General features: G+C 56.9%; 1 pseudogene; it reads right to left on the reverse strand.

Annotated features, from left to right (window-relative positions):
- Nucleotides 1-1,206: 1,206 nt before the first annotated feature.
- Nucleotides 1,207-24,439, reverse strand: part of LOC121562626 — an 86,122-nt pseudogene continuing 62,889 nt past the window's right edge.

The following is a 24,439-nucleotide window of genomic DNA, read 5'->3' on the forward strand; positions in this document are numbered from 1 at the left end:
TCCGGAGGCATGTTTTATAAAGAACAACACATAGTAGCCTTGTCCTACTCTTGTCTTCTTCCCCTACTGTACCCAGAGCTATAGACATATGACTGACTGGACCTGTCCTTGGAGAGCTGTGTGAGGTCTGTCTTCCTACCTGTCCATGGAGAGCTGCGTGAGGTCTGTCTTCCTACCTGTCCATGGAGAGCTGTGTGAGGTCTGTCTTCCTACCTGTCCATGGGAGAGCTGTGTGAGGTCTGTCTTCCTACCTGTCCATGGAGAGCTGTGTGAGGTCTGTCTTCCTACCTGTCCATGGAGAGCTGTGTGAGGTCTGTTCTTCCTACCTGTCCATGGAGAGCTGTGTGAGGTCTGTCTTCCTACCTGTCCATGGAGAGCTGTGCTGAGGTCTGTCTTCCTACCTGTCCATGGAGAGCTGTGTGAGGTCTGTCTTCCTACCTGTCCATGGAGAGCTGTGTGAGGTCTGTCTTCCTACCTGTCCATGGAGAGCTGTGTGAGGTCTGTCTTCCTACCTGTCCATGGAGAGCTGTGTGGCAAGGTCTGTCTTCCTACCTGTCCATGGAGAGCTGTGTGAGGTCTGTCTTCCTACCTGTCCATGGAGAGCTGTGTGAGGTCTGTCTTCCTACCTGTCCATGGAGAGCTGTGTGAGGTCTGTCTTCCTACCTGTCCATGGAGAGCTGTGTAAGGTCTGTCTTCCTACCTGTCCATGGAGAGCTGTGTGAGGTCTGTCTTCCTACCTGTCCATGGAGAGCTGAGTAAGGTCTGTCTTCCTACCTGTCCATGGAGAGCTGTGTGAGGTCTGTCTTCCCACCTGTCCATGGAGAGCTGTGTAAGGTCTGTCTTCCTACCTGTCCATGGAGAGCTGTGTGAGGTCTGTCTTCCTACCTGTCCATGGAGAGCTGTGTTAGGTCTCGTCTTCCTACCTGTCCATGGAGAGCTGTGTGTAGGTCTGTCTTCCTACCTGTCCATGGAGAGCTGAGTAAGGTCTGTCTTCCTACCTGTCCATGGAGAGCTGTGTGAGGTCTGTCTTCCTACCTGTCCATGGAGAGCTGTGTGAGGTCTGTCTTCCTACCTGTCCATGGAGAGCTGTGTGAGGTCTGTCTTCCTACCTGTCCATGGAGAGCTGTGTAAGGTCTGTCTTCCTACCTGTCCATGGAGAGCTGGTGCGAGGTCTGTCTTCACCTGTCCATGGAGAGCTGAGTGAGGTCTGTCTTCCTACCTGTCCATGGAGAGCTGTGTGAGGTCTGTCTTCCTACCTGTCCATGGAGAGCTGTGTGAGGTCTGTCTTCCTACCTGTCCATGGAGAGCTGTGTAAGGTCTGTCTTCCTACCTGTCCATGGAGAGCTGTGCCACCAGTGTAACGTCTGTGTGGTCAGGGCTGGGTTCATACTCGTAGTGAAGGAAATAGAGGTGAGTCCTGTGAACCGTGAAACGCTCCCGACGGAACTCATAACACGGATCATCTTCATCCAACTCTGACAGAGTCTTCTGGAGCTGGAGACGGAGAAGAGAGGAGAGCAGGGGAGAGGAGGAAGGAGTGAGGAGAGGAGAGGAAGGGAGGGGAGAGAGGAGGGGAGAGAGGAGGGGAGATGAGAGGAGAGGGAAGGGAGGAGGGAGAGGAGAGGAGAGGAGAGAGAGAGGAGAGGAGAGGAGGAGGAGAGGAGAGGAGATAGAGAGAGAGAGATAGGAGAGAGAGGAGAAGGAGAGGAGAGAGAAGAGAGGAAGGAGAAGAAGGAAAGAGAGGAGAGAGAGAAGAGGAGAGAGAAGATAGAGAGAAGAAGAGAGGAGAGGAGAGGAGAGAGGAGAAGAGGGGAGAGAGAGCAGAGGAGAAGAGAGTGGAGAGGAGGGGAGGAGAGAAGAGCGGAAGGAAGAAGAGGGAGGAGAGAAGAGAGGAGAGAAGGATAATAACTTTTTAATAAGATAACTCTCTCAGGGACAATAACAACAGTGAGACTAATGATTGTGATGTCAGTATTCACGCTGGGATATAACTTGTGTGTTTGGTCTCTTTGTTGGAAGTTTTAATACAAACTGACTCAATTAGCAAAGAGATGAGAGGATCCAACACTATTACCACTGGGACTGGAGAGATACAGCAGATAGCATATAGGATCACATCACAGGGACTGGAGAGATACAGCAGATAGCTCCTTCTGTCTTCTCATAGTTACTACCATATATGATCCTTCACAGGGAGCTGGATAGAGACTGATCACAACTATTATCACTTCACAGGGAGCTGGATAGAGACTGATCACAACTATTATCACTGCACAGGGAGATGGATAGAGACGGATCACAACTATTATCACTTCACAGGGAGCTGGATAGAGACTGATCACAACTATTATCACTTCACAGGGAGCTGGATAGAGACTGATCACAACTATTATCACTGCACAGGGAGATGGATAGAGACGGATCACAACTATTATCACTTCACAGGGAGCTGGATAGAGACTGATCACAACTCTTATCACTGCACAGGGAGCTGGATAGAGACTGATCACTTCACAGGGAGCTGGATAGAGACTGATCACTTCACGGGGAACTGGATAGAGACTGATCACAACTCTTATCACTTCACAGGGAGCTGGATAGAGACGGATCACAACTCTTATCACTTCACAGGGAGCTGGATAGAGACTGATCACTTCACAGGGAGCTGGATAGAGACTGATCACAACTATTATCACTTCACAGGGAGCTGGATAGAGACGGATCACAACTCTTATCACTTCACAGGGAGCTGGATAGAGACGGATCACAATCTCTTATCACTACAGGAGCTGGATAGAGACTGATCACTTCACAGGGAGCTGGATAGAGACTGATCACAACTCTTATCACTTCACAGGGAGCTGGATAGAGACTGATCACAACTCTTATCACTTCACAGGGAGCTGGATAGTGACTGATCACAACTCTTATCACTGCACAGGGAGCTGGATAGAGACGGATCAATTCACAGGGAGCATGATAGAGACGGATCACTTCACAGGGAGCTGGATATAGACTGATCACTTCACAGGGAGCTGGATAGAGACGGATCACTTCACAGGGAGCTGGATAGAGACTGATCACTTCACAGGGAGCTAGATATAGACAGATCACTTCACAGGGAGCTGGATAGAGACGGATCACTTCACAGGGAGCTAGATATAGACAGATCACTTCACAGGGAGCTAGATATAGACGGATCACTTCACAGGGAGCTGGATAGAGACGGATCACTTCACAGGGAGCTGGATATAGACGGATCACTTCACAAGGAGCTGGATAGAGATGGATCACTTCACAGGGAGCTGGATAGAGACTGATCACTTCACAGGGAGCTAGATATAGACAGATCACTTCACAGGGAGCTAGATATAGACGGAACACTTCACAGGGAGCTGGATAGAGACTGATCACTTCACAGGGAGCTGGATAGAGACTGATCACTTCACAGGGAGCTAGATATAGACAGATCACTTCACAGGGAGCTAGATATAGACGGATCACTTCACAGGGAGCTGGATAGAGACGGATCACTTCACAGGGAGCTGGATATAGACGGATCACTTCACAGGGAGCTGGATATAGACGGATCACTTCACAGGGAGCTGGATATAGACTGATCACTTCACAGGGAGCTGGATAGAGACGGATCACTTCACAGGGAGCTGGATAGAGACTGATCACTTCACAGGGAGCTAGATATAGACAGATCACTTCACAGGGAGCTGGATAGAGACGGATCACTTCACAGGAGCTAGATATAGACAGATCACTTCACAGGGGCTGGATATAGACGGATCACTTCACAGGAGCTGGATAGAGACGGATCACTTCACAGGAGCTGGAGATAGACGGATCACTTTCACAGGAGCTGATAGAGATGGATCACTTCACAGGAGCTGATAGAGACTGATCACTTCACAGGAGCTAGATATGGAGACAGATCACTTCACAGGAGCTGAATAGAGACGGATCACTTCACAGGGAGCTGGATAGAGACGGATCACTTCACAGGAGCTGGTTAGAGACGGATCACTTCACAGGGAGCTGGATAGAGACGGATCACTTCACAGGGAGCTAGATATAGACAGATCACTTCACAGGGAGCTGGATAGAGACGGATCACTTCACAGGGAGCTGGATAGAGACGGATCACTTCACAGGGATTTGGATAGAGACGGATCACTTCACAGGGAGCTGGATAGAGACGTATCACTTCACATGGAGCTGGATATAGACTGATCACAGGGAGCTGGATATAGACGGATCACTTCACAGGGAGCTGGATATAGACGGATCATTTCACAGGGAGCTGGATAGAGACTGATCACTTCACAGGGAGCTGGATAGAGACGGATCAATTCACAGGGAGCTGGATAGAGACGGATCACTTCACAGGGAGCTGGATAGAGACGGATCACTTCACAGGGAGCTGGATAGAGACTGATCACTTCACAGGGAGCTGGATATAGACGGGTCACTTCACAGGGAGCTGGATAGAGACGGATCACTTCAAAGGGATCTGGATAGAGACTGATCACATCACAGGGAGCTGGATATAGACGGATCACTTCACAGGGAGCTGGATAGAGACGGATCACTTCACAGGGAGCTAGATATAGACGGATCACTTCACAGGGAGCTGGATAGAGACTGATCACTTCACAGGGAGCTGGATAGAGACGGATCACTTCACAGGGAGCTGGATAGAGACGGATCACTTCACAGGGAGCTAGATATAGACGGATCACTTCACAGGGATCTGGATAGAGACTGATCACTTCACAGGGAGCTGGATAGAGATGGATCACTTCACAGGGAGCTGGATAGAGACGGATCACTTCACAGGGAGCTGGATAGAGACGGATCACTTCACAGGGAGCTGGATAGAGACGGATCACTTCACAGGGAGCTGGATAGAGACGGATCACTTCACAGGGAGCTGGATAGAGACAGACTTCATGGAAGAGAACATATCATGTATGTTTCCCCATCTAACTAGTTAGCTGTGTCCAAAATGGCACCCTATGCCCTATGGGCCCTGGTCTAAAGTAGTGCACTACTCAGGAAACTAGGATGCCATTTGGGACCAAACCTGCTTAAGTTGTCCCCTCAACGTATGAGCGTAGGCTGATTGGTTCACATGAGTACATACACAGTTTTCCATTCCTATTGTCGTATCTAGTCACTGTAGGCTGATGCCATGGCAATCATTAAACCCCTATGTCTATCTTACTCAACAGTAATAGAAAAGTCCTAGAGGTTACTGCTATGTAATATCCAACTGTCAAAAGGAAAAGTTTGAATCTGTGGAAGGCTTTATTGCTATGGAACTTTAATAAGGCTTTGAGAATCCCTGCTGTCTCAAACTGGCCAAACCTCCTGTGTATTCTTCTACTTTGAACTGTGCGTGTGACTGAGCAGCAGAGACACCAGACCTCCTGGAGGGCCTTAGCTCCAGCCAATCCCTGATGACTTCATTAGCCTAATCATCACATTAATGGGCTATTAATCATCACTGCTCAAACTCTGAAACATGGGGGGTAAGAGAGAGAGAGAGAGAGAGAGAGAGAGAGAGAGAGAGAGAGAGAGAGAGAGAGAGAGAGAGAGAGAGAGAGAGAGAGAGAGAGAGAGAGAGAGAGAGAGAGAGAGAGAGAGAGAGAGAGAGAGAGAGAGAGAGATAGAGGATAAAGAGAGAGAGAGAGAGAGAGAGAGAGAGAGAGAGAGAGAGAGATGGAGAGAGAGAGAGAGAGAGAGAGAGAGAGAGAGAGAGAGAGAGAGAGCTGCAGAGTTAAGGACGATTCAGTTGATGATACTGGCAAGGCACCATGGCACTGTGAAGGGGAATTATTATGACAACATTTATTAACTGACCTAGGAGCTGATGTTTCAATTATTCTACCTCAAACTCTGCCTGTAACCACTGACTGGAGATCAGCAGTCACCACTGAGCTTTGGTGGGTTAGATAAAGGAGACTAACCACTTACTGGAGATCAGCAGTCACCACTGAGCTTTGGGAGCAGCCAGCCCAGGGCCGAAACATCCAGCTTCTTCGCCCAGCAAATCAGAATGTGTATTTCCCAACAAAAGGGCTTTCTTACAGACAAAAATACTCCTCAGCACCCCCCCCCCCCCCAGACCACGTGGTCTGCGGTTGTGAGGCCTGTTGGACGTACTGCCAAATTCTCTAAAACGATGTTGGAGGCGGCTTATGGTAGAGAAATGAACATTCAATTATCTGGCAACAGCTCTGGTGGACAATCCTGCAGTCAGCATGCCAATTGCACGCTCCCTAAAAACTTGAGGCATCTGTGGCATTGTGTTGTGTGACAAAATGAAACATCAACACTTTACATGTTGCGTTTATATTTTTGTTCAGTATAAAATCAAGTAATCACACACACACGCTGGTTAGACACCGTAGGAACTAAGCACAGACAGAGAGATCAGGATTTATCATCTATCGAAGGTTCAACCAATCACAGCTCTCCATGGGGGGTCCTTATAATGATGAGGATTTTCTCTCAGGCACGTAGTCATACAGCCCTCTGTGGTCCTAGTCAGAGATCAGAAGGCAATCTGTCACTGGTGTGTCAGGGAGGCAAGAGCTACATCAATTATATATGGGGCTGGGCTGGGGGGACACAGGGACCTAGACATGGAGCTGGGCTGGGAGGGACACAGGGAACTAGACATGGAGCTGGGCTGGGAGGGACACAGGGAACTAGACATGGGGCTGGGAGGGACACAGGGAATTAGACATGGAGCTGGGCTGGGAGGGACACAGAGAACTAGACATGGAGCTGGGCTGGGAGGGACACAGGAACTAGACATGGGGGGCTGGGAGGGACACAGGAACTAGACATGGAGCTGGGAGGGACACAGGGAACTAGACATGGAGCTGGGAGGGACACAGGGAACTAGACATGGAGGCTGGGAGGGACACAGGGAACTAGACATGGGGCTGGGAGGACACAGGGAACTAGACATGGAGCTGGGCTGGGGAGGGACACAGGGAACTAGACAGGGGGCTGGGAGGGACACAGGGAACTAGACATGGGGCTGGGCTGGGAGGGACACAGGGAACTAGACATGGAGCTGGGCTGGGAGGACACAGGGAACTAGACATGGAGCTGGGCTGGGAGGGACACAGGGAACTAGACATGGGGCTGGGAGGGACACAGGAACTAGACATGGGGCTGGGCTGGGAGGGACACAGGGAACTAGACATGGAGCTGGGCTGGGAGGGACACAGGAACTAGACATGGAGCTGGGCTGGGAGGGACACAGGGAATTAGACATGGAGCTGGGCTGGGAGGACACAGGGAACTAGACATGGAGCCTGGGAGGGACACAGGGAACTAGACATGGAGCTGGGAGGGACAAAGGGAACTAGACATGGGGCTGGGAGGGACACAGGGAACTAGACATGGAGCTGGGCTGGGAGGACACAGGGAACTAGACATGGGGCTGGGAGGGACACAGGAACTAGACATGGAGCTGGGAGGACACAGGGAACTAGACATGGAGCTGGGAGGGACACAGGGAACTAGACATGGAGCTGGGAGGGACACAGGAACTAGACATGGAGCTGGGAGGGACACAGGAACTAGACATGGAGCTGGGAGGGACACAGGGAACTAGACATGGAGCTGGGAGGGACACAGGGAACTAGACATGGAGCTGGGCTGGGAGGGACACAGGGAACTAGACATGGGGCTGGAGGGACACAGGGAACTAGACATGGAGCTGAGGGGACACAGGGACTAGACATGGGGCTGAGGGACACAGGAACTAGACATGGGGCTGGGAGGGACACAGGGAACTAGACATGGGGCTGGGAGGGACACAGGGAACTAGACATGGGGCTGGGAGGACACAGGAACTAGACATGGAGCTGGGCTGGGAGGGACACAGGGAACTAGACATGGGGCTGGGAGGGACACAGGGAACTAGACATGGGGCTGGGGAGGGACACAGGAACTAGACATGGGAGCTGGGCTGGGAGGGACACAGGAACTAGACATGGAGCTGGGAGGACACAGGGAACTAGACATGGGGCTGGGAGGGACACAGGGAACTAGACATGGGGCTGGGAGGGACACAGGGAACTAGACATGGAGCTGGGCTGGGAGGGACACAGGGAACTAGACATGGAGCTGGGCTGGGAGGGACACAGGGAACTAGACATGGAGCTGGGCTGGGAGGGACACAGGGAACTAGACATGGGGCTGGGAGGGACACAGGGAACTAGACATGGAGCTGGGCTGGGAGGGACACAGGGAACTAGACATGGAGCTGGGAGGGACACAGGGAACTAGACATGGGGCTGTGCTGGGAGGGACACAGGGAACTAGACATGGAGCTGGGAGGGACACAGGCAACTAGACATGGGGCTGGGCTGGGAGGGACACAGGGAACTAGACATGGAGCTGGGAGGGACACAGGGAACTAGACATGGGGCTGGGCTGGGGAGGACACAGGGAACTAGACATGGAGCTGGGAGGGACACAGGGAACTAGACATGGGGCTGTGCTGGAGAGGACACAGGGAACTAGACATGGAGCTGGGCTGGGAGGACACAGGGAACTAGACATGGGGCTGGGAGGGACACAGGGAACGAGACATGGAGCTGGGAGGGACACAGGGAACTAGACATGGAGCTGGGAGGGACACAGGAACTAGACATGGGGCTGGGAGGGACACAGGGAACTAGACATGGAGCTGGGCTGGGAGGGACACAGGGAACTAGACATGGAGCTGGGCTGGGAGGGACACAGGGAACTAGACATGGGGCTGGGAGGGACACAGGGAACTAGACATGGAGCTGGGCTGGGAGGACACAGGGAACTAGACATGGAGCTGGGCTGGGAGGACACAGGGAACTAGACATGGGGCTGGGAGGACACAGGAACTAGACATGGAGCTGGGCTGGACACAGGGAACTAGACATGGAGCTGGGCTGGGAGGGACACAGGGAACTAGACATGGAGCTGGGAGGACACAGGGAACTAGACATGGAGCTGGGCTGGGAGGGACACAGGGAACTAGACATGGAGCTGGGCTGGAGAGGACACAGGGAACTAGACATGGAGCTGGGCTGGGAGGGACACAGGGAACTAGACATGGAGCTGGGAGGGACACAGGGAACTAGATATGGAGCTGGGAGGGACACAGGGAACTAGACATGGAGCTGGGCTGGAGGGACACAGGAACTAGACATGGAGCTGGGCTGGGAGGGACACAGGGAACTAGACATGGAGCTGGGCTGGGAGGGACACAGGGAACTAGACATGGAGCTGGGAGGGACACAGGGAACTAGACATGGAGCTGGGAGGGACACAGGGAACTAGACATGGAGCTGGGCTGGGCGGGACACAGGGAACTAGATATGGGGCTGGGAGGGACACAGGGAACTAGACATGGAGCTGGGAGGGACACAGGGAATTAGACATGGAGCTGGGCTGGGAGGGACACAGGGAACTAGACATGGAGCTGGGCTGGGAGGGATACAGGGAACTAGACATGGGGCTGGGAGGGACACAGGGAACTAGACATGGAGCTGGGCTGGGAGAGACACAGGGAACTAGACATGGAGCTGGGCTGGGAGGGACACAGGGAACTAGACATGGAGCTGGGCTGGGAGGGACACAGGGAACTAGACATGGGGCTGGGCTGGGAGGGAAACAGGGAACTAGACATGGAGCTGGGAGGGACACAGGGAACTAGACATGGGGCTGGGAGGGATACAGGGAACTAGACATGGAGCTGGGCTGGGAGGGACACAGGAAATTAGACATGGAGCTGGGAGGGACACAGGGAACTAGACATGGAGCTGGGAGGGACACAGGGAACTAGACATGGGGCTGGGCTGGGAGGGACACAGGGAACTAGACATGGAGCTGGGCTGGGAGGGACACAGGGAACTAGACATGGGGCAGGGGCTGGGAGGGACACAGGAACTAGACATGGAGCTGGGCTGGGAGGGACACAGGGAACTAGACATGGAGCTGGGAGGGACACAGGGGAACTAGACATGGGGCTGGGAGGGACACAGGGAACTAGACATGGGGCTGGGAGGGACACAGGGAACTAGACATGGAGCTGGGCTGGGAGGGACACAGGGAACTAGACATGGGGCTGGGAGGGACACAGGGAACTAGACATGGAGCTGGGAGGGACACAGGGAACTAGACATGGAGCTGGGAGGGACACAGGGAACTAGACATGGGGCTGGGAGGGACACAGGGAACTAGACATGAGGGCGGGCTGGGAGGGACACAGGGAACTAGACATGGAGCTGGGAGGGACACAGGGAACTAGACATGGAGCTGGGCTCGGAGGGACACAGGGAACTAGACATGGGGCTGGGCTGGGAGGGACACAGGAACTAGACATGGAGCTGGGCTGGGGGACACAGGAACTAGACATGGGGCTGGGAGGACACAGGGAACTAGACATGGAGCTGGGCTGGGAGGGACACAGGGAACTAGACATGGGGCTGGGAGGGACACAGGGAACTAGACATGGGGCTGGGCTGGGGAGGACACAGGGAACTAGACATGGAGCTGGGCTGGGAGGGACACAGGGAACTAGACATGGAGCTGGGCTGGGAGGGACACAGGGAATTAGACATGGAGCTGGGCTGGGAGGGACACAGGGAACTAGACATGGAGCTGGGAGGGACACAGGGAACTAGACATGGGGCTGGGAGGGATACAGGGAACTAGACATGGGGCTGGGAGGGACACAGGGAACTAGACATGGAGCTGGGCTGGGAGGGACACAGGGAACTAGACATGGAGCTGGGCTGGGAAGGACACAGGGAACTAGGACATGGGGCTGGGCTGGGGAGGGACACAGGGAACTAGACATGGGGCTGGGAGGGACACAGGGAACTAGACATGGGGCGGGGCTGGGAGGGACACAGGGAACTAGACATGGAGCTGGGCTGGGAGGGACACAGGGAACTAGACATGGGGCTGGGAGGGACACAGGGAACTAGACATGGGGCTGGGAGGGACACAGGGAACTAGACATGGAGCTGGGCTGGGAGGGACACAGGAACTAGACATGGAGCTGGGCTGGGAGGGACACAGGGAACTAGACATGGAGCTGGGAGGGACACAGGAACTAGACATGTAGCTGGGAGGGACACAGGGGAACTAGACATGGAGCTGGGCTGGGAGGGACACAGGGAACTAGACATGGAGCTGGGCTGGGAGGGACACAGGGAACTAGACATGGGGCTGGGCTGGGAGGGACACAGGAACTAGACATGGAGCTAGGGAGGGACACAGGGAACTAGACATGGGGCTGGGCTGGGAGGACACAGGGAACTAGACATGGAGCTGGGCTGGGAGGGATACAGGGAACTAGACATGGAGCTGGGCTGGGAGGGACACAGGGAATTAGACATGGAGCTGGGAGGGACACAGGGAACTAGACATGGAGCTGGGAGGGACACAGGGAACTAGACATGGGGCTGGGCTGGGAGGGACACAGGGAACTAGACATGGAGCTGGGCTGGGAGGGACACAGGGAACTAGACATGGGGCTGGGAGGGACACAGGGAACTAGACATGGGGCTGGGCTGGGAGGGACACAGGGAACTAGACATGGGGCTGGGAGGGACACAGGGAACTAGACATGGAGCTGGGAGGGACACAGGAACTAGACATGGAGCTGGGCTGGGAGGGACACAGGAACTAGACATGGGGCTGGGCTGGGAGGGACACAGGGAACTAGACATGGAGCTGGGCTGGGAGGACACAGGGAACTAGACATGGAGCTGGGAGGGACACAGGGAACTAGACATGGAGCTGGGAGGGACACAGGGAACTAGACATGGGGCTGGGAGGGACACAGGGAACTAGACATGGAGCTGGGCTGGGAGGGACACAGGGAACTAGACATGGGGCTGGGAGGGACACAGGGAACTAGACATGGAGCTGGGAGGGACACAGGGAACTAGACATGGAGCTGGAGGACACAGGGAACTAGACATGGGGCTGGGAGGGACACAGGGAAATAGACATGGGGCTGGGCTGGGAGGGACACAGGGAACTAGACATGGGGCTGGGAGGGACACAGGGAACTAGACATGGAGCTGGGAGGGACACAGGGAACTAGACATGGAGCTGGGCTCGGAGGGACACAGGGAACTAGATATGGGGCTGGGCTGGGAGGGACACAGGGAACTAGACATGGAGCTGGGCTGGGAGGGACACAGGGAACTAGACATGGGGCTGGGAGGGACACAGGAACTAGACATGGAGCTGGGCTGGGAGGGACACAGGGAACTAGACATGGGGCTGGGAGGACACAGGGAACTAGACATGGAGCTGGGCTGGGAGGGACACAGGAACTAGACATGGGGCTGGGAGGGACACAGGGAACTAGACATGGAGCTGGGAGGGACACAGGGAACTAGACATGGAGCTGGGAGGACACAGGAACTAGACATGGGGCTGGGCTGGGAGGGACACAGGGAACTAGACATGGGGCTGGAGGGACACAGGAACTAGACATGGAGCTGAGCTGGGAGGGACACAGGGAATTAGACATGGAGCTGGGCTGGGAGGGACACAGGGAACTAGACATGGAGGGGCTGGGAGGACACAGGGAATTAGACATGGAGCTGGGCTGGGAGGGACACAGGAATTAGACATGGAGCTGGGAGGGACACAGGGAACTAGACATGGAGCTGGGAGGGACACAGGGAACTAGACATGGGGGGTGGGGCTGGGAGGGACACAGGGAATAGACATGGAGCTGGGCTGAGAGGGACACAGGGAAACTAGACATGGGGCTGGGCTGGGAGGGACACAGGGAACTAGACATGGAGCTGGGAGGGACACAGGGAACTAGACATGGAGCTGGAGGGACACAGGGAACTAGACATGGGGCTGGGAGGACACAGGGAACTAGACATGGAGCTGGGAGGGACACAGGGAAGTAGACATGGAGCTGGGAGGACACAGGGAACTAGACATGGAGCTGGGCTGGGAGGGACACAGGGAACTAGACATGGGGCTGGGCTGAGGGACACAGGAACTAGACATGGGGCTGGGAGGGACACAGGGAACTAGACATGGAGCTGGGAGGGACACAGGGAACTAGACATGGAGCTGGGCTTGGAGGGACACAGGGAACTAGACATGGAGCTGGGCTGGGAGGGACACAGGGAACTAGACATGGGGCTGGGAGGGACACAGGGAACTAGACATGGAGCTGGGAGGGACACAGGGAACTAGACATGGGGCTGGGCTGGGAGGGACACAGGGAACTAGACATGGGGCTGGGAGGGACACAGGGAACTAGACATGGGGCTGGGAGGGACACAGGGAACTAGACATGGAGCTGGGCTGGGAGGGGACACAGGGAACTAGACATGGGGCTGGGCTGGGAGGGACACAGGGAACTAGACATGGAGCTGGGAGGGACACAGGGAACTAGACATGGAGCTGGGCTGGGAGGGACACAGGGAACTAGACATGGAGCTGGGAGGGACACAGGGAACTTATTATGGGGCTGTGCTGGGAGGGACACAGGGAACTAGACATGGAGCTTGGCTGGGAGGGACACAGGGAACTAGACATGGACCTGGGAGGGACACAGGGAACTAGACATGGGGCTGGGCTGGGAGGGACACAGGGAAGTAGACATGGAGCTGGGCTGGGAGGGACACAGGGAACTAGACATGGGGCTGGAGTGGGAGGGACACAGGGAACTAGACATGGAGCTGGGCTGGGAGGGACACAGGGAACTAGACATGGAGCTGGGAGGACACTGGGAACTAGACATGGAACTGGGCTGGGAGGGACAAAGGGAACTAGACATGGGCTGGGAGGGACACAGGGAACTAGACATGGAGCTGGGAGGGGACACTGGGAACTAGGGACATGGAGCTGGGCTGGGAGGGACACAGGGAACTAGACATGGAGCTGGGCTGGGAAGGACACAGGGAACTAGACATGGAGCTGGGCTGGGAGGGACACAGGGAACTAGACATGGGGCTGGGCTGGGAGGGACACAGGGAACTAGACATGGAGCTGGGCTGGGAGGGACACAGGGAACTAGACATGGAGCTGGGAGGGACACAGGGAACTAGACATGGAGCTGGGCTGGGAGGGACACAGGAAGTAGACATGGGGCTGGGAGGGACACAGGGAACTAGACATGGGGCTGGGCTGGGAGGGACACAGGAACTAGACATGGGGCTGGGCTGGGAGGGACACAGGGAACTAGACATGGGGCTGGGCTGGGAGGACACAGGAACTAGACATGGGGCTGGGAGGGACACAGGGAACTAGACATGGAGGCTGGGAGGGACACAGGGAACTAGACATGGGGCTGGGAGGGACACAGGGAACTAGATATGGAGCTGGGCTGGGAGGGACACAGGGAACTAGACATGGAGCTGGGCTGGGAGGGACACAGGGAAGTAGACATGGGGCTGGGAGGGACACAGGGAACTAGACATGGGGCTGGGCTGGGAGGGACACAGGGAACTAGACATGGGGCTGGGCTGGAAGGGACACAGGGAACTAGACATGGGGCTGGGCTGGGAGGGACACAGGGAACTAGACATGGGGCTGGGAGGGACACAGGGAACTAGACATGGAGCTGGGCTGGGAGGGACACAGGGAACTAGACATGGGGCTGGGAGGGACACAGGGAACTAGATATGGAGCTGGGCTGGGAGGGACACAGGAACTAGACATGGAGCGGGCTGGGAGGACACAGGAACTAGACATGGGGCTGGGGGGAGGGACACAGGGAACTAGACATGGAGCTGGGAGGGACACAGGAACTAGACATGGAGCTGGGAGGGACACAGGGAACTAGACATGGAGCTGGGCTGGGAGGGACACAGGGAACTAGACATGGAGCTGGGAGGGACACAGGGAACTAGACATGGGGCTGGGCTGGGAGGGACACAGGGAACTAGACATGGAGCTGGGCTGGGAGGGACACAGGAACTAGACATGGAGCTGGGAGGGACACAGGGAACTAGACATGGGGCTGGGAGGGACACAGGGAACTAGACATGGGGCTGGGCTGGAGGGACACAGGAAGTAGACATGGAGCTGGGCTGGGAGGGACACAGGAACTAGACATGGGGCTGGGATGGGAGGGACACAGGAACTAGACATGGAGCTGGGCTGGGAGGGACACAGGGAACTAGACATGGAGCTGGGAGGACACAGGAACTAGACATGGAGCTGGGAGGGACACAGGAACTAGACATGGGGCTGGGGAGGACACAGGGAACTAGACATGGAGCTGGGAGGACACAGGAACTAGACATGGAGCTGGGAGGGACACAGGGAACTAGACATGGAGCTGGGAGGGACACAGGGAACTAGACATGGGGCTGGGAGGGACACGGGGAACTAGACATGGGGCTGGGAGGGACACAGGGAACTAGACATGGAGCTGGGAGGGACACTGGGAACTAGACATGGAGCTGGGCTGGGAGGGACACAGGGAACTAGACATGGAGCTGGGCTGGGAGGGACACAGGGAACTAGACATTGGGGCTGGGCTGGGAGGGACACAGGGAACTAGACATGGAGCTGGGAGGGACACAGGGAACTAGACATGGAGGCTGGGAGGACACAGGGAACTAGACATGGAGCTGGGCTGGGAGGGACACAGGGAACTAGACATGGGGCTGGGCTGGGAGGGACACAGGGAACTAGACATGGAGCTGGGCTGGGAGGGACACAGGGACCTAGACATGGGGCTGGGAGGGACACAGGGAACTAGACATGGAGCTGGGCTGGGAGGGACACAGGGAAGTAGACATGGGGCTGGGCTGGGAGGGACACAGGAAACTAGACATGGGGCTGGGAGGGACACAGGGAACTAGACATGGAGCTGGGCTGGGAGGGACACAGGGAACTAGACATGGAGCTGGGCTGGGAGGGACACAGGGAACTAGACATGGGGCTGGGCTGGGAGGGACACAGGGAACTAGACATGGGGCTGGGAGGGACACAGGGAACTAGACATGGGGCTGGGAGGGACACAGGGAACTAGACATGGGGCTGGGAGGGACACAGGGAACTAGACATGGAGCTGGGCTGGGAGGGACACAGGAAGTAGACATGGAGCTGGGCTGGGAGGGACACAGGGAACTAGACATGGAGCTGGGAGGGACACAGGGAACTAGACATGGAGCTGGGAGGGACACAGGGAACTAGACATGGGGCTGGGCTGGGAGGGACACAGGGAACTAGACATGGGGCTGGGCTCGGGAGGGACACAGGAACTAGACATGGAGCTGGGAGGGACACAGGGAACTAGACATGGAGCTGGGCTGGAGGGACACAGGAACTAGACATGGAGCTGGGTGGAGGGACACAGGAACTAGACATGGAGCTGGGAGGGACACAGGGAACCAGACATGGAGCTGGGCTGGGAGGGACACAGGGAAGTAGACATGGGGCTGGGAGGACACAGGAACTAGACATGGGGCTGGGCTGGGAGGGACACAGGGAACTAGACATGGGGCTGGGCTGGGAGGGACACAGGGAACTAGACATGGGGCTGGGCTGGGAGGGACACAGGGAACTAGACATGGAGGCTGGGAGGGACACAGGAACTAGACATGGAGCTGGGCGTGAGGGACACAGGGAACTGAGACATGGGGCTGGGAGGGACACAGGGAACTAGATATGGAGCTGGGCTGGGAGGGACACAGGGAACTAGACATGGAGCTGGGCTGGGAGGGACACAGGGAAGTAGACATGGGGCTGGGAGGACACAGGAACTAGACATGGGGCTGGCGAGGACACAGGGAACTAGACATGGAGCTGGGCTGGGAGGGACACAGGAAGTAGACATGGAGCTGGGCTGGGAGGGACACAGGGAACTAGACATGGGGCTGGGATGGGAGGGACACAGGGAACTAGACATGGAGCTGGGCTGGGAGGGACACAGGGAACTAGACATGGAGCTGGGAGGGACACTGGGAACTAGACATGGAGCTGGGAGGGACACAGGGAACTAGACATGGGGCTGGGAGGGACACAGGGAACTAGACATGGAGCTGGGAGGACACAGGAACTAGACATGGAGCTGGGAGGGACACAGGAACTAGACATGGAGCTGGGAGGGACACAGGGAACTAGACATGGGGCTGGGAGGGACACGGGAACTAGACATGGGGGTTGGGAGAGGACACAGGGAACTAGACATGGAGCTGAGGACACTGGGAACTAGACATGGAGCTGGGCTGGGAGGACACAGGGAACTAGACATGGAGCTGGGCTGGGAGGGACACAGGGAACTAGACATGGGGCTGGGCTGGGAGGGACACAGGGAACTAGACATGGAGCTGGGAGGGACACAGGGAACTAGACATGGAGCTGGGCTGGGAGGGACACAGGGAACTAGACATGGAGCTGGGCTGGGAGGGACACAGGGAACTAGACATGGGGCTGGGCTGGGAGGGACACAGGGAACTAGACATGGAGCTGGGCTGGGAGGGACACAGGGAACTAGACATGGGGCTGGGAGGGACACAGGGAACTAGACATGGAGCTGGGCTGGGAGGGACACAGGGAAGTAGACATGGGGCTGGGCTGGGAGGACACAGGAAACTAGACATGGGCTGGGCTGGGAGGGACACAGGAACTAGACATGGAGCTGGGCTGGGAGGGACACAGGGAACTAGACATGGAGCTGGGCTGGGAGGGACACAGGGAACTAGACATGGGGCTGGGCTGGGAGGGACACAGGGAACTAGACATGGGGCTGGGAGGGACACAGGGAACTAGACATGGGGCTGGGAGGGACACAGGGAACTAGACATGGGAGCTGGGAGGGACACAGGGAACTAGACATGGAGCTGGGCTGGGAGGGACACAGGGAAGTAGACATGGGGCTGGGCTGGGAGGGACACAGGGAACTAGACATGGAGCTGGGAGGACACAGGGAACTAGACATGGAGCTGGGAGGGACACAGGGAACTAGACATGGAGCTGGGCTGGGGAGGGACACAGGGAACTAGACATGGGGCTGGGAGGACACAGGGAACTAGACATGGAGCTGGGAGGGACACAGGAACTAGACATGAGCGAGCTGGGAGGACACAGGAACTAGACATGGGCTGGGAGGGACACAGGAACTAGACATGGAGCTGGGAGGACACAGGGAACTAGACATGGAGCTGGGCTGGGAGGGACACAGGGAACTAGACATGGGGCTGGGAGGGACACAGGGAACTAGACATGGGGGGGCTGGGAGGACACAGGAACTAGACATGGAGCTGGGCTGGGAGGGACACAGGGAACTAGACATGGGGCTGGGCTGGGAGGGACACAGGGAACTAGACATGGGGCTGGGAGGACACAGGAACTAGACATGGAGGTGGGAGGGACACAGGGAACTAGACATGGGCTGGGAGGGACACAGGAACTAGATATGGAGCTGGGAGGGACACAGGGAACTAGACATGGAGCTGGGCTGGGAGGGACACAGGAAGTAGACATGGGGCTGGGAGGGACACAGGAACTAGACATGGAGCTGGGCTGGGAGGGACACAGGGAACTAGACATGGGGCTGGGTGAGGGACACAGGGAACTAGACATGGGGCTGGGCTGGGAGGACACAGGGAACTAGACATGGGGCTGGGAGGGACACAGGGAACTAGACATGGAGCTGGGAGGGACACAGGAACTAGACATGGCTGGGAGGGACACAGGGAACTAGATATGGAGGGCTGGGAGGGACACAGGGAACTAGACATGGAGCTGGGCTGGAGGGACACAGGAACTAGACATGGGGCTGGGCTGGGAGGGACACAGGGAACTAGACATGGGGCTGGGAGGGACACAGGGAACTAGACATGGAGCTGGGAGGGACACAGGGAACTAGACATGGAGCTGGGCTGGAGGGACACAGGGAACTAGACATGGAGCTGGGAGGGACACAGGGAACTAGACATGGGGCTGGGCTGGGAGGGACACAGGGAACTAGACATGGAGGCTGGGAGGGACACAGGGAACTAGACATGGAGCGGAGGGACAACAGGAACTAGACATGGGGCTGGGAGGGACACAGGACAGACGGGTGGGTGGGAGGACACAGGAACTAGACATGGAGCTGGGCTGGGAGGGACACAGGGAACTAGACATGGGGCTGGGAGGGACACAGGGAACTAGACATGGAGCTGGGCTGGGAGGGACACAGGGAACTAGACATGGAGGCTGGGAGGGACACTAGGAACTAGACATGGAGCTGGGAGGGACACAGGGAACTAGACATGGAGCTGGGAGGGACACAGGAACTAGACATGGAGGAGCTGGGAGGACACAGGGAACTAGACATGGAGCTGGGGAGGACACAGGGAACTAGACATGGGGAGCTGGGAGGACACAGGAACTAGACATGGAGCTGGGAGGGACACAGGGAACTAGACATGGGAGCTGGGAGGGACACAGGGAACTAGACATGGAGCTGGGAGGGACACAGGGAACTAGACATGGAGCTGGGCTGGGAGGACACAGGGAACTAGACATGGAGCTGGGAGGGACACAGGAACTAGACATGGAGCTGGGAGGGACACAGGAACAGACATGGAGCTGAGGACAAGGAACTAGACAGCGAGCTGGGAGGGACACAGGAACTAGACATGGAGTGGGGCTGGGAGGGACACAGGGAACTAGACATGGAGCTGGGAGGGACACAGGGAACTAGACATGGGAGCTGGGCTGGAGGGACACAGGAACTAGACATGGAGTGGGCTGGGAGGACACAGGGAACTAGACATGGGAGCTGGGGGGAGGGACACAGGAACTAGACATGGAGCTGGGCTGGGAGGACACAGGGAACTAGACATGGGGCTGGAGGGACACAGGAACTGGACATGGCTGGGCTGGGAGGGACACAGGAACTAGACATGGGGGAGCTGGGAGGGACACAGGGAACTAGACATGGAGCTGGAGGGACACAGGGAACTAGACATGGAGCTGGGGAGGGACACAGGAACTAGACATGGAGGGGTGGGAGGGACACAGGAACTAGACATGGAGGGGGCTGGGAGGGACACAGGGAACTAGACATGGAGCTGGGCTGGGAGGGACACAGGGAACTAGACATGGAGCTGGGAGGAACAGGGAACTAGACATGGGGCTGGGAGGGACACAGGGAACTAGACATGGAGCTGGGGAGGAACAGGGAACTAGACATGGAGCTGGGCTGGGAGGGACACAGGAACTAGACATGGAGGGGCTGGGAGGGACACAGGGAACTAGACATGGAGCTGAGGGGGACACAGGAACTAGACATGGGAGCTGGGTGAGGGACACAGGAACTAGACATGGAGGCTGGGCTGGGAGGGACACAGGGAACTAGACATGGAGCTGGGAGGGACACAGGAACTAGACATGTGGGCTGGGAGGGACACAGGAACTAGACATGGGGCTGGGAGGGACACAGGGAACTAGACATGGAGCTGGAGGGACACAGGGAACTAGACATGGGAGCTGGGAGGGACACAGGAACTAGACATGGAGCTGGGAGGGACACAGGGAACTAGACATGGAGCTGGGAGGACACAGGGAACTAGACATGGAGCTGGGCTGGGAGGGACACAGGAACTAGACATGGAGCTGGGAGGGACACAGGGAACTAGACATGGAGCTGGGCTGGGAGGGACACAGGAACTAGACATGGAGCTGGGAGGGACACAGGGAACTAGGACATGGAGCTGGGCTGGGAGGACACAGGAACTAGACATGGAGCTGGGAGGGACACAGGAACTAGACATGGAGGCTGGGAGGGACACAGGAACTAGACATGGAGCTGGGGAGGGACACAGGGAACTAGACATGGAGCTGGGCTGGGAGGGACACAGGAACTAGACATGGAGAGCTGGGAGGACACAGGGAACTAGACATGGAGAGCTGGGAGGGACACAGGGAACTAGACATGGGAGCTGGGCTGGAGGGACACAGGAACTAGACATGGAGCTGGAGGGACACAGGAACTAGACATGGAGCTGGGAGGGACACAGGGAACTAGACATGGGGCTGGGAGGGACACAGGGAACTAGACATGGAGCTGGGCTGGGAGGGACACAGGGAACTAGACATGGAGCTGGGAGGACACAGGGAACTAGACATGGGGCTGGGAGGACACAGGGAACTAGACATGGGAGCTGGGAGGGACACAGGGAACTAGACATGGAGCTGGGTGGGAGGACACAGGAACTAGACATGGAGCTGGGAGGGACACAGGAACTAGACATGGAGCTGGGAGGACACAGGGAACTAGACATGGAGCTGGGAGGACACAGGAACTAGACATGAGCTGGGCTGGGAGGGACACAGGGAACTAGACATGGGGCTGGGGGAGGGACACAGGAACTAGACATGGCTGGCTGAGAGGACACAGGGAACTAGACATGGAGCTGGGAGGACACAGGAACTAGACATGGAGCTGGAGGGACACAGGGAACTAGACATGGGGCTGGAGGGACACAGGAACTAGACATGGAGCTGGGCTGGGAGGGACACAGGGAACTAGACATGGGAGCTGGGAGGGACACAGGAACTAGACATGGAGCTGGGTCTGGAGGACACAGGAACTAGACATGGGGCTGGGGGGACACAGGGAACTAGACATGGAGCTGGGCTGGGAGGGACACAGGGAACTAGACATGGAGCGAGCTGGGAGGGACACAGGGAACTAGACATGGAGCTGGGAGGGACAAAGGGAACTAGACATGGAGCTGGGAGGACACAGGGAACTAGACATGGGGCTGGGAGGGACACAGGAACTAGACATGGGGCTGGGAGGGACACAGGGAACTAGACATGGAGCTGGGAGGGACACAGGGAAGTAGACATGGAGCTGGGCTGGGAGGGACACAGGGAACTAGACATGGAGCTGGGAGGGACACAGGAACTAGACATGGAGCTGGGCTGGGAGGGACACAGGGAACTAGACATGGAGCTGGGAGGGACACAGGGAACTAGACATGGAGCTGGGAGGGACACAGGGAACTAGACATGGAGGGCTGGGAGGGACACAGGGAACTAGACATGGGAGCTGGAGCTGGGAGGGACACAGGAACTAGACATGGAGCTGGGAGGGACACAGGGAACTAGACATGGAGCTGGGAGGGACACAGGGAACTAGACATGGAGGCTGGGAGGGACACAGGAACTAGACATGGAGCTGGGAGGACACAGGGAACTAGACATGGAGCTGGGAGGGACACAGGGAACTAGACATGGAGCTGGGAGGGACACAGGGAACTAGACATGGAGGGGCTGGGAGGGACACAGGAACTAGACATGGAGCTGGGCTGGGAGGGACACAGGGAACTAGACATGGGGCTGGAGGGACACAGGGAACTAGACATGGAGCTGGGAGGACACAGGGAACTAGACATGGAGCTGGGGCTGGAGGGACACAGGGAACTAGACATGGAGCTGGTGGGAGGGACACAGGAACTAGACATGGAGCTGGGAGGGACACAGGGAACTAGACATGGAGCTGGGCTGGGAGGACACAGGGAACTAGACATGGGCTGGGAGGACACAGGGAACTAGACATGGAGCTGGGCTGGGAGGGACACAGGGAACTAGACATGGGAGCTGGGAGGGACACAGGGAACTAGACATGGAGCTGGGCTGGGAGGGACACAGGGAACTAGACATGGGGGCTGGGAGGGACACAGGGAACTAGACATGGAGCTGGGAGGGACACAGGGAACTAGACATGGAGCTGGCTGGGAGGGACACAGGGAATTAGACATGGAGCTGGGCTGGGAGGGACACAGGGAACTAGACATGGGGCTGGGAGGGACACAGGGAACTAGACATGGAGCTGGGAGGACACAGGGAACTAGACATGGGGCTGGGAGGACACAGGAACTAGACATGGAGCTGAGGACAAGAACTAGACGGGGGAGGACACAGGAACTAGACATGGAGCTGGGAGGGACACAGGAACTAGACATGGGGCTGGAGGGACACAGGGAACTAGACATGGAGCTGGGAGGGACACAGGGAACTAGGACATGGAGCTGGGGAGGGACACAGGGAACTAGGACATGGAGCTGGGAGGGACACAGGAACTAGACATGGAGGGCTGGGAGGACACAGGGAACTAGACATGGGAGCTGCTGGGAGGGACACAGGGAACTAGGACATGGAGCTGGGAGGGACACAGGGAACTAGACATGGAGCTGGGAGGGACACAGGGAACTAGACATGGAGCTGGGCTTGGAGGGACACAGGGAACTAGACATGGAGCTGGGAGGGACACAGGGAACTAGACATGGAGCTGGGCAGAGGACACAGGAACTAGACATGGAGCTGGGAGGACACAGGGAACTAGACATGGAGCTGGGAGGGACACAGGGAACTAGACATGGAGCTGGGAGGGACACAGGGAACTAGACATGGAGCTGGGAGGGACACAGGGAACTAGACATGGAGCTGGAGGGACACAGGGAACTAGACATGGAGCTGGGCTGAGGACACAGGGAACTAGACATGGGGCTGGGAGGACACAGGAACTAGACATGAGTGGGCTGGGAGGGACATAGGAACTAGACATGGAGCCGGGAGGGACACAGGGAACTAGACATGGAGCTGGGAGGGACACAGGAAATAGACATGGAGCTGGGCTGGGAGGGACACAGGGAACTAGACATGGAGCTGGGAGGGACACAGGGAACTAGACATGGGTGGGCTGGGAGGGACACAGGGAACTAGACATGGAGCTGGGAGGGACACAGGGAACTAGACATGGAGCTGGGAGGGACACAGGAACTAGACATGGGGCTCGGAGGACACAGGGAACTAGACATGGAGCTGGGAGGGACACAGGGAACTAGACATGGGGCTGGGAGGACACAGGAACTAGACATGGAGCTGGGGGGGACACAGGGAACTAGACATGGAGCTGGGCTGGGAGGGACACAGGAACTAGACATGGGGCTGGGAGGGACACAGGGAACTAGACATGGAGCTGGGCTGGGAGGGACACAGGAACTAGACATGGAGCTGGGCTGGGAGGGACACAGGAACTAGACATGGAGGGGAGGGACAAGGAACTAGACATGGAGTGGGCTGGGAGGGACACAGGGAACTAGACATGGAGCTGGGAGGGACACAGGGAACTAGACATGGAGCTGGGCTGGGAGGGACACAGGAACTAGACATGGGGCTGAGGGACACAGGGAACTAGACATGGGGCTGGGAGGGACACAGGAACTAGACATGGAGCTGGGAGGGACACAGGAACTAGACATGGGAGCTGGGCTGGGAGGGACACAGGAACTAGACATGGAGGCTGGGAGGGACACAGGGAACTAGACATGGAGCTGGGCTGGGAGGGACACAGGGAACTAGACATGGAGGCTGGGAGGGACACAGGGAACTAGACATGGGGCTGGGAGGGACACAGGGA

This window comes from Coregonus clupeaformis, unplaced genomic scaffold (assembly GCF_020615455.1).
Source record: "Coregonus clupeaformis isolate EN_2021a unplaced genomic scaffold, ASM2061545v1 scaf1886, whole genome shotgun sequence".
NCBI classification, from domain to species: domain Eukaryota; kingdom Metazoa; phylum Chordata; class Actinopteri; order Salmoniformes; family Salmonidae; genus Coregonus; species Coregonus clupeaformis.